The sequence below is a fragment of the Mixophyes fleayi genome, unplaced genomic scaffold (assembly GCF_038048845.1).
Source record: "Mixophyes fleayi isolate aMixFle1 unplaced genomic scaffold, aMixFle1.hap1 Scaffold_2869, whole genome shotgun sequence".
NCBI classification, from domain to species: domain Eukaryota; kingdom Metazoa; phylum Chordata; class Amphibia; order Anura; family Limnodynastidae; genus Mixophyes; species Mixophyes fleayi.
The window spans coordinates 30,001-41,324 of NW_027446926.1; positions in this window are offsets into that span (position 1 = coordinate 30,001).

The following is an 11,324-nucleotide window of genomic DNA, read 5'->3' on the forward strand; positions in this document are numbered from 1 at the left end:
AAAAAGCGTTGTTTTTGGACTGCAATGAAGAAATGACTATGTTTTGCGATTTCTCCTGCTCAGAAAGACTTAGAAAGTTGATATTTGTGGGCAATGTTAGAAATGTCAGTAGAAACAAGAATTATGTAAAAGGATTGATGTAAGTCATTGTTTCCAAGAGAAAGGGAGACTGGAGTGTAAAAAAGCATTGTTTTTGGACGGCAATGAATAAATGACTGTTTTGCGATTTCTCTTGCTCAGAAAGACTTAGAAAGTTGATAATTGTGGGCAATGTTAGAAATGTCATGAGAAACAAGAATTATGTAAAAGGATTGATGTAAGTCATTGTTTCCAGGAGAAAGGGAGACAGGAGTGTCAAAAAGCGTTGTTTTTGGACGGCAATGAAGAAATGACTATATTTTGCGATTTCTCCTGCTCAAAAAGACTTAGAAAGTTGATAATTGTGGGCAATGTTAGAAATATCATGAGAAACAAGAATTATGTAAAAGGATTGATGTAAGTCATTGTTTCCAGGAGAAAGGGAGACAGGAGTGTCAAAAAGCGTTGTTTTTGGACGGCAATGAAGAAATGACTATATTTTGCGATTTCTCCTGCTCAGAAAGACTTAGAAAGTTGATAATTGTGGGCAATGTTAGAAATGTCAGGAGAAACAAGAATTATGTAAAAGGATTGATGTAAGTCATTGTTTCCAAGAGAAAGGGAGACTGGAGTGTAAAAAAGCATTGTTTTTGGACGGCAATGAATAAATGACTGTTTTGCGATTTCTCTTGCTCAGAAAGACTTAGAAAGTTGATAATTGTGGGCAATGTTAGAAATGTCATGAGAAACAAGAATTATGTAAAAGGATTGATGTAAGTCATTGTTTCCAGGAGAAAGGGAGACAGGAGTGTAAAAAAGCGTTGTTTTTGGACGGCACTATAGAAATGACTATGTTTTAAGATTTCTCCTGCTCAGAAAGACTTAGAAAGTTGATAATTGTGGACAATGTTAGAAATGTCATGAGAAACAAGAATTATGTAAAAGGATTGATGTAAGTCATTGTTTCCAAGAGAAAGGGAGACTGGAGTTTAAAAAAGCGTTGTTTTTGGACTGCAATGAAGAAATGACTATGTTTTGCGATTTCTCCTGCTCAGAAAGACTTAGAAAGTTGATATTTGTGGGCAATGTTAGAAATGACAGGATAAACAAGAATTATGTAAAAGGATTGATGTAAGTCATTGTTTCCAAGAGAAAGGGAGACTGGAGTGTAAAAAAGCGTTGTTTTTGGACTCCAATGAAGAAATTACTATGTTTTGCGATTTCTCCTGCTCAGAAAAACTTAGAAAGTTGATATTTGTGGGCAATGTTAGAAATGACAGGATAAACAAGAATTATGTAAAAGGATTGATGTAAGTCATTGTTTCCAAGAGAAAGGGAGACTGGAGTGTAAAAAAGCATTGTTTTTGGACGGCAATGAATAAATGACTGTTTTGCGATTTCTCTTGCTCAGAAAGACTTAGAAAGTTGATAATTGTGGACAATGTTAGAAATGTCATGAGAAACAAGAATTATGTAAAAGGATTGATGTAAGTCATTGTTTCCAGGAGAAAGGGAGACAGGAGTGTAAAAAAGCGTTGTTTTTGGACGGCAATGAAGAAATGACTATGTTTTTCGATTTCTCCTGCTCAGAAAGACTTAGAAAGTTGATAATTGTGGACAATGTTAGAAATGTCATGAGAAACAAGAATTATGTAAAAGGATTGATGTAAGTCATTGTTTCCAAGAGAAAGGGAGACTGGAGTGTAAAAAAGTGTTGTTTTTGGACTGCAATGAAGAAATGACTATGTTTTGCGATTTCTCCTGCTCAGAAAGACTTAGAAAGTTGATAATTGTGGACAATGTTAGAAATGTCATGAGAAACAAGAATTATGTAAAAGGATTGATGTAAGTCATTGTTTCCAAGAGAAAGGGAGACTGGAGTGTAAAAAAGCGTTGTTTTTGGACTGCAATGAAGAAATGACTATGTTTTGCGATTTCTCCTGCTCAGAAAGACTTAGAAAGTTGATAATTGTGGGCAATGTTAGAAATGTCATGAGAAACAAGAATTATGTAAAAGGATTTATGTAAGTCATTGTTTCCAAGAGAAAGGGAGACTGGAGTGTAAAAAAGCATTGTTTTTGGACGGCAATGAATAAATGACTGTTTTGCGATTTCTCTTGCTCAGAAAGACTTAGAAAGTTGATAATTGTGGGCAATGTTAGAAATGTCATGACAAACAAGAATTATGTAAAAAGATTGATGTAAGTCATTGTTTCCAAGAGAAAGGGAGACAGGAGTGTAAAAAAGCGTTGTTTTTGGACTGCAATGAAGAAATGACTATGTTTTGCGATTTCTCCTGCTCAGAAAGACTTAGAAAGTTAATAATTGTGGACAATGTTAGAAATGTCAGGAGAAACAAGAATTATGTAAAAGGATTGATGTAAGTCATTGTTTCCAAGAGAAAGGGAGACTGGAGTGTAAAAAAAGCGTTGTTTTTGACGGCAATGAAGAAATGACTATGTTTTGCGATTTCTCTTGCTCAGAAAGACTTAGAAAGTTGATAATTGTGGACAATGTTAGAAATGTCATGAGAAACAAGAATTATGTAAAAGGATTGATGTAAGTCATTGTTTCCAAGAGAAAGGGAGACAGGAGTGTAAAAAAGCGTTGTTTTTGGACTGCAATGAAGAAATGACTATGTTTTGCGATTTCTTCTGCTCAGAAAGACTTAGAAAGTTAATAATTGTGGACAATGTTAGAAATGTCATGAGAAACAAGAATTATGTAAAAGGATTGATGTAAGTCATTGTTTCCAAGAGAAAGGGAGACTGGAGTGTAAAAAAGCGTTGTTTTTGGACTGCAATGAATAAATGACTGTTTTGCGATTTCTCTTGCTCAGAAAGACTTAGAAAGTTGATAATTGTGGGCAATGTTAGAAATGTCATGAGAAACAAGAATTATGTAAAAGGATTGATGTAAGTCATTGTTTCCAAGAGAAAGGGAGACAGGAGTGTAAAAAAGCTTTTTTTTTGGACGGCAATGAAGAAATGACTATGTTTTGCGATTTCTCCTGCTCAGAAAGACTTAGAAAGTTGATAATTGTGGACAATGTTAGAAATGTCATGAGAAACAAGAATTATGTAAAAGGATTGATGTAAGTCATTGTTTCCAAGAGAAAGGGAGACTGGAGTGTAAAAAAGCGTTGTTTTTGGACTGCAATGAAGAAATGACTATGTTTTGCGATTTCTCTTTCTCAGAAAGGCTTAAAAAGTTGATAATTGTGGGCAATGTTAGAAATGTCATGAGAAACAAGAATTATGTAAAAGGATTGATGTAAGTCATTGTTTCCAAGAGAAAGGGAGACAGGAGTGTAAAAAAGCGTTGTTTTTGGACGGCAATGAAGAAATGACTATGTTTTGCGATTTCTCCTGCTCAGAAAGACTTAGAAAGTTGATAATTGTGGACAATGTTAGAAATGTCATGAGAAACAAGAATTATGTAAAAGGATTGATGTAAGTCATTGTTTACAAGAGAAAGGGAGACTGGAGTGTAAAAAAGCGTTGTTTTTGGACTGCAATGAAGAAATGACTATGTTTTGCGATTTCTCCTGCTCAGAAAGACTTAGAAAGTTGATAATTGTGGACAATGTTAGAAATGTCATGAGAAACAAGAATTATGTAAAAGGATTGATGTAAGTCATTGTTTCCAAGAGAAAGGGAGACTGGAGTGTAAAAAAGCGTTGTTTTTGGACTGCAATGAAGAAATGACTATGTTTTGCGATTTCTCCTGCTCAGAAAGACTTAGAAAGTTGATAATTGTGGGCAATGTTAGAAATGTCATGAGAAACAAGAATTATGTAAAAGGATTTATGTAAGTCATTGTTTCCAAGAGAAAGGGAGACTGGAGTGTAAAAAAGCATTGTTTTTGGACGGCAATGAATAAATGACTGTTTTGCGATTTCTCTTGCTCAGAAAGACTTAGAAAGTTCATAATTGTGGGCAATGTTAGAAATGTCATGACAAACAAGAATTATGTAAAAGGATTGATGTAAGTCATTGTTTCCAAGAGAAAGGGAGACAGGAGTGTAAAAAAGCGTTGTTTTTGGACTGCAATGAAGAAATGACTATGTTTTGCGATTTCTCCTGCTCAGAAAGACTTAGAAAGTTGATAATTGTGGACAATGTTAGAAATGTCATGAGAAACAAGAATTATGTAAAAGGATTGATGTAAGTCATTGTTTCCAAGAGAAAGGGAGACTGGAGTGTAAAAAAGCGTTGTTTTTGGACTGCAATGAAGAAATGACTATGTTTTGCGATTTCTCCTGCTCAGAAAGACTTAGAAAGTTGATAATTGTGGGCAATGTTAGAAATGTCATGAGAAACAAGAATTATGTAAAAGGATTTATGTAAGTCATTGTTTCCAAGAGAAAGGGAGACTGGAGTGTAAAAAAGCATTGTTTTTGGACGGCAATGAATAAATGACTGTTTTGCGATTTCTCTTGCTCAGAAAGACTTAGAAAGTTCATAATTGTGGGCAATGTTAGAAATGTCATGACAAACAAGAATTATGTAAAAGGATTGATGTAAGTCATTGTTTCCAAGAGAAAGGGAGACAGGAGTGTAAAAAAGCGTTGTTTTTGGACTGCAATGAAGAAATGACTATGTTTTGCGATTTCTCCTGCTCAGAAAGACTTAGAAAGTTGATAATTGTGGACAATGTTAGAAATGTCATGAGAAACAAGAATTATGTAAAAGGATTGATGTAAGTCATTGTTTCCAAGAGAAAGGGAGACTGGAGTGTAAAAAAGCGTTGTTTTTGGACTGCAATGAAGAAATGACTATGTTTTGCGATTTCTCCTGCTCAGAAAGACTTAGAAAGTTGATAATTGTGGGCAATGTTAGAAATGTCATGAGAAACAAGAATTATGTAAAAGGATTTATGTAAGTCATTGTTTCCAAGAGAAAGGGAGACTGGAGTGTAAAAAAGCATTGTTTTTGGACGGCAATGAATAAATGACTGTTTTGCGATTTCTCTTGCTCAGAAAGACTTAGAAAGTTCATAATTGTGGGCAATGTTAGAAATCTCATGACAAACAAGAATTATGTAAAAGGATTGATGTAAGTCATTGTTTCCAAGAGAAAGGGAGACAGGAGTGTAAAAAAGCGTTGTTTTTGGACTGCAATGAAGAAATGACTATGTTTTGCGATTTCTCCTGCTCAGAAAGACTTAGAAAGTTAATAATTGTGGACAATGTTAGAAATGTCATGAGAAACAAGAATTATGTAAAAGGATTGATGTAAGTCATTGTTTCCAAGAGAAAGGGAGACTGGAGTGTAAAAAAAGCGTTGTTTTTGGACTGCAATGAAGAAATGACTATGTTTTGCGATTTCTCCTGCTCAGAAAGACTTAGAAAGTTGATAATTGTGGACAATGTTAGAAATGTCATGAGAAACAAGAATTATGTAAAAGGATTGATGTAAGTCATTGTTTCCAAGAGAAAGGGAGACTGGAGTGTAAAAAAGCGTTGTTTTTGGACTGCAATGAATAAATGACTGTTTTGCGATTTCTCTTGCTCAGAAAGACTTAGAAAGTTGATAATTGTGGGCAATGTTAGAAATGTCATGAGAATCAAGAATTATGTAAAAGGATTGATGTAAGTCATTGTTTCCAAGAGAAAGGGAGACAGGAGTGTAAAAAAGCGTTGTTTTTGACGGCAATGAAGAAATGACTATGTTTTGCGATTTCTCTTGCTCAGAAAGACTTAGAAAGTTGATAATTGTGGGCAATGTTAGAAATGTCATGAGAAACAAGAATTATGTAAAAGGATTGATGTAAGTCATTGTTTCCAAGAGAAAGGGAGACAGGAGTGTAAAAAAGCGTTGTTTTTGGACGGCAATGAAGAAATGACTATGTTTTTCGATTTCTCCTGCTCAGAAAGACTTAGAAAGTTCATAATTGTGGGCAATGTTAGAAATGTCATGAGAAACAAGAATTATGTAAAAGGATTGATGTAAGTCATTGTTTCCAAGAGAAAGGGAGACTGGAGTGTAAAAAAGCGTTGTTTTTGGACGGCAATGAAGAAATGACTGTTTTGCGATTTCTCTTGCTCAGAAACACTTAGAAAGTTGATAATTGTGGGCAATGTTAGAAATGTCATGAGAAACAAGAATTATGTAAAAGGATTGATGTAAGTCATTGTTTCCAAGAGAAAGGGAGACAGGAGTGTAAAAAAGCGTTGTTTTTGGACTGCAATGAAGAAATGACTATGTTTTGCGATTTCTTCTGCTCAGAAAGACTTAGAAAGTTAATAATTGTGGACAATGTTAGAAATGTCATGAGAAACAAGAATTATGTAAAAGGATTGATGTAAGTCATTGTTTCCAAGAGAAAGGGAGACTGGAGTGTAAAAAAGCGTTGTTTTTGGACTGCAATGAATAAATGACTGTTTTGCGATTTCTCTTGCTCAGAAAGACTTAGAAAGTTGATAATTGTGGGCAATGTTAGAAATGTCATGAGAAACAAGAATTATGTAAAAGGATTGATGTAAGTCATTGTTTCCAAGAGAAAGGGAGACAGGAGTGTAAAAAAGCGTTTTTTTTGGACGGCAATGAAGAAATGACTATGTTTTGCGATTTCTCCTGCTCAGAAAGACTTAGAAAGTTGATAATTGTGGACAATGTTAGAAATGTCATGAGAAACAAGAATTATGTAAAAGGATTGATGTAAGTCAGTGTTTCCAAGAGAAAGGGGGACTGGAGTGTAAAAAAGCGTTGTTTTTGGACTGCAATGAAGAAATGACTATGTTTTGCGATTTCTCTTTCTCAGAAAGGCTTAGAAAGTTGATAATTGTGGACAATGTTAGAAATGTCATGAGAAACAAGAATTATGTAAAAGGATTGATGTAAGTCATTGTTTCCAAGAGAAAGGGAGACTGGAGTGTAAAAAAGCGTTGTTTTTGGACTGCAATGAATAAATGACTGTTTTGCGATTTCTCTTGCTCAGAAAGACTTAGAAAGTTGATAATTGTGGGCAATGTTAGAAATGTCATGAGAAACAAGAATTATGTAAAAGGATTGATGTAAGTCATTGTTTCCAAGAGAAAGGGAGACAGGAGTGTAAAAAAGCGTTGTTTTTGACGGCAATGAAGAAATGACTATGTTTTGCGATTTCTCTTGCTCAGAAAGACTTAGAAAGTTGATAATTGTGGGCAATGTTAGAAATGTCATGAGAAACAAGAATTATGTAAAAGGATTGATGTAAGTCATTGTTTCCAAGAGAAAGGGAGACAGGAGTGTAAAAAAGCGTTGTTTTTGGACGGCAATGAAGAAATGACTATGTTTTTCGATTTCTCCTGCTCAGAAAGACTTAGAAAGTTCATAATTGTGGGCAATGTTAGAAATGTCATGAGAAACAAGAATTATGTAAAAGGATTGATGTAAGTCATTGTTTCCAAGAGAAAGGGAGACTGGAGTGTAAAAAAGCGTTGTTTTTGGACGGCAATGAAGAAATGACTGTTTTGCGATTTCTCTTGCTCAGAAACACTTAGAAAGTTGATAATTGTGGGCAATGTTAGAAATGTCATGAGAAACAAGAATTATGTAAAAGGATTGATGTAAGTCATTGTTTCCAAGAGAAAGGGAGACAGGAGTGTAAAAAAGCGTTGTTTTTGGACTGCAATGAAGAAATGACTATGTTTTGCGATTTCTTCTGCTCAGAAAGACTTAGAAAGTTAATAATTGTGGACAATGTTAGAAATGTCATGAGAAACAAGAATTATGTAAAAGGATTGATGTAAGTCATTGTTTCCAAGAGAAAGGGAGACTGGAGTGTAAAAAAGCGTTGTTTTTGGACTGCAATGAATAAATGACTGTTTTGCGATTTCTCTTGCTCAGAAAGACTTAGAAAGTTGATAATTGTGGGCAATGTTAGAAATGTCATGAGAAACAAGAATTATGTAAAAGGATTGATGTAAGTCATTGTTTCCAAGAGAAAGGGAGACAGGAGTGTAAAAAAGCGTTTTTTTTGGACGGCAATGAAGAAATGACTATGTTTTGCGATTTCTCCTGCTCAGAAAGACTTAGAAAGTTGATAATTGTGGACAATGTTAGAAATGTCATGAGAAACAAGAATTATGTAAAAGGATTGATGTAAGTCAGTGTTTCCAAGAGAAAGGGGGACTGGAGTGTAAAAAAGCGTTGTTTTTGGACTGCAATGAAGAAATGACTATGTTTTGCGATTTCTCTTTCTCAGAAAGGCTTAGAAAGTTGATAATTGTGGGCAATGTTAGAAATGTCATGAGAAACAAGAATTATGTAAAAGGATTGATGTAAGTCATTGTTTCCAAGAGAAAGGGAGACAGGAGTGTAAAAAAGCGTTGTTTTAGACGGCAATAAAGAAATGACTATATTTTGCGATTTCTCCTGCTCAGAAAGACTTAGAAAGTTGATAATTGTGGACAATGTTAGAAATGTCATGAGAAACAAGAATTATGTAAAAGGATTGATGTAAGTCATTGTTTCCAAGAGAAAGGGAGACTGGAGTGTAAAAAAGCGTTGTTTTTGGACTGCAATGAAGAAATGACTATGTTTTGCGATTTCTCCTGCTCAGAAAGACTTAGAAAGTTGATAATTGTGGACAATGTTAGAAATGTCATGAGAAACAAGAATTATGTAAAAGGATTGATGTAAGTCATTGTTTCCAAGAGAAAGGGAGACTGGAGTGTAAAAAAGCGTTGTTTTTGGACTGCAATGAAGAAATGACTATGTTTTGCGATTTCTCCTGCTCAGAAAGACTTAGAAAGTTGATAATTGTGGGCAATGTTAGAAATGTCATGAGAAACAAGAATTATGTAAAAGGATTTATGTAAGTCATTGTTTCCAAGAGAAAGGGAGACTGGAGTGTAAAAAAGCATTGTTTTTGGACGGCAATGAATAAATGACTGTTTTGCGATTTCTCTTGCTCAGAAAGACTTAGAAAGTTCATAATTGTGGGCAATGTTAGAAATGTCATGACAAACAAGAATTATGTAAAAGGATTGATGTAAGTCATTGTTTCCAAGAGAAAGGGAGACAGGAGTGTAAAAAAGCGTTGTTTTTGGACTGCAATGAAGAAATGACTATGTTTTGCGATTTCTCCTGCTCAGAAAGACTTAGAAAGTTAATAATTGTGGACAATGTTAGAAATGTCATGAGAAACAAGAATTATGTAAAAGGATTGATGTAAGTCATTGTTTCCAAGAGAAAGGGAGACTGGAGTGTAAAAAAGCGTTGTTTTTGGACTGCAATGAATAAATGACTGTTTTGCGATTTCTCTTGCTCAGAAAGACTTAGAAAGTTGATAATTGTGGACATTGTTAGAAATGTCATGAGAAACAAGAATTATGTAAAAGGATTGATGTAAGTCATTGTTTCCAAGAGAAAGGGAGACTGGAGTGTAAAAAAGCGTTGTTTTTGGACGGCAATGAAGAAATGACTATATTTTGCGATTTCTCTTGCTCAGAAAGAATTAGAAAGTTGATAATTGTGGGCAATGTTAGAAATGTCATGAGAAATAAGAATTATGTAAAAGGATTGATGTAAGTCATTGTTTCCAAGAGAAAGGGAGACAGGAGTGTAAAAAAGCGTTGTTTTTGACGGCAATGAAGAAATGACTATGTTTTGCAATTTCTCTTGCTCAGAAAGACTTAGAAAGTTGATAATTGTGGGCAATGTTAGAAATGTCATGAGAAACAAGAATTATGTAAAAGGATTGATGTAAGTCATTGTTTCCAAGAGAAAGGGAGACTGGAGTGTAAAAAAGCGTTGTTTTTGGACTGCAATGAATAAATGACTGTTTTGCGATTTCTCTTGCTCAGAAAGACTTAGAAAGTTGATAATTGTGGGCAATGTTAGAAATGTCATGAGAAACAAGAATTATGTAAAAGGATTGATGTAAGTCATTGTTTCCAAGAGAAAGGGAGACAGGAGTGTAAAAAAGCGTTTTTTTTGGACGGCAATGAGGAAATGACTATGTTTTGCGATTTCTCCTGCTCAGAAAGACTTAGAAAGTTGATAATTGTGGACAATGTTAGAAATGTCATGAGAAACAAGAATTATGTAAAAGGATTGATGTAAGTCATTGTTTCCAAGAGAAAGGGAGACTGGAGTGTAAAAAAGCATTGTTTTTGGACTGCAATGAAGAAATGACTATGTTTTGCGATTTCTCTTGCTCAGAAAGGCTTAGAAAGTTGATAATTGTGGGCAATGTTAGAAATGTCATGAGAAACAAGAATTATGTAAAAGGATTGATGTAAGTCATTGTTTCCAAGAGAAAGGGAGACAGGAGTGTAAAAAAGCGTTGTTTTTGGACGGCAATGAAGAAATGACTATGTTTTGCGATTTCTCCTGCTCAGAAAGACTTAGAAAGTTGATAATTGTGGACAATGTTAGAAATGTCATGAGAAACAAGAATTATGTAAAAGGATTGATGTAAGTCATTGTTTCCAAGAGAAAGGGAGACAGGAGTGTAAAAAAGCGTTGTTTTTGGACTGCAATGAAGAAATGACTATGTTTTGCGATTTCTTCTGCTCAGAAAGACTTAGAAAGTTAATAATTGTGGACAATGTTAGAAATGTCATGAGAAACAAGAATTATGTAAAAGGATTGATGTAAGTCATTGTTTCCAAGAGAAAGGGAGACTGGAGTGTAAAAAAGCGTTGTTTTTGGACTGCAATGAATAAATGACTGTTTTGCGATTTCTCTTGCTCAGAAAGACTTAGAAAGTTGATAATTGTGGGCAATGTTAGAAATGTCATGAGAAACAAGAATTATGTAAAAGGATTGATGTAAGTCATTGTTTCCAAGAGAAAGGGAGACAGGAGTGTAAAAAAGCGTTTTTTTTGGACGGCAATGAAGAAATGACTATGTTTTGCGATTTCTCCTGCTCAGAAAGACTTAGAAAGTTGATAATTGTGGACATTGTTAGAAATGTCATGAGAAACAAGAATTATGTAAAAGGATTGATGTAAGTCATTGTTTCCAAGAGAAAGGGAGACTGGAGTTTAAAAAAGCGTTGTTTTTGGACTGCAATGAAGAAATTACTATGTTTTGCGCTTTCTCCTGCTCAGAAAGACTTAGAAAGTTGATAATTGTGGACATTGTTAGAAATGTCATGAGAAACAAGAATTATGTAAAAGGATTGATGTAAGTCATTGTTTCCAAGAGAAAGGGAGACTGGAGTGTAAAAAAGCGTTGTTTTTGGTCGGCAATGAAGAAATGACTATATTTTGCGATTTCTCTTGCTCAGAAAGAATTAGAAAGTTGATAATT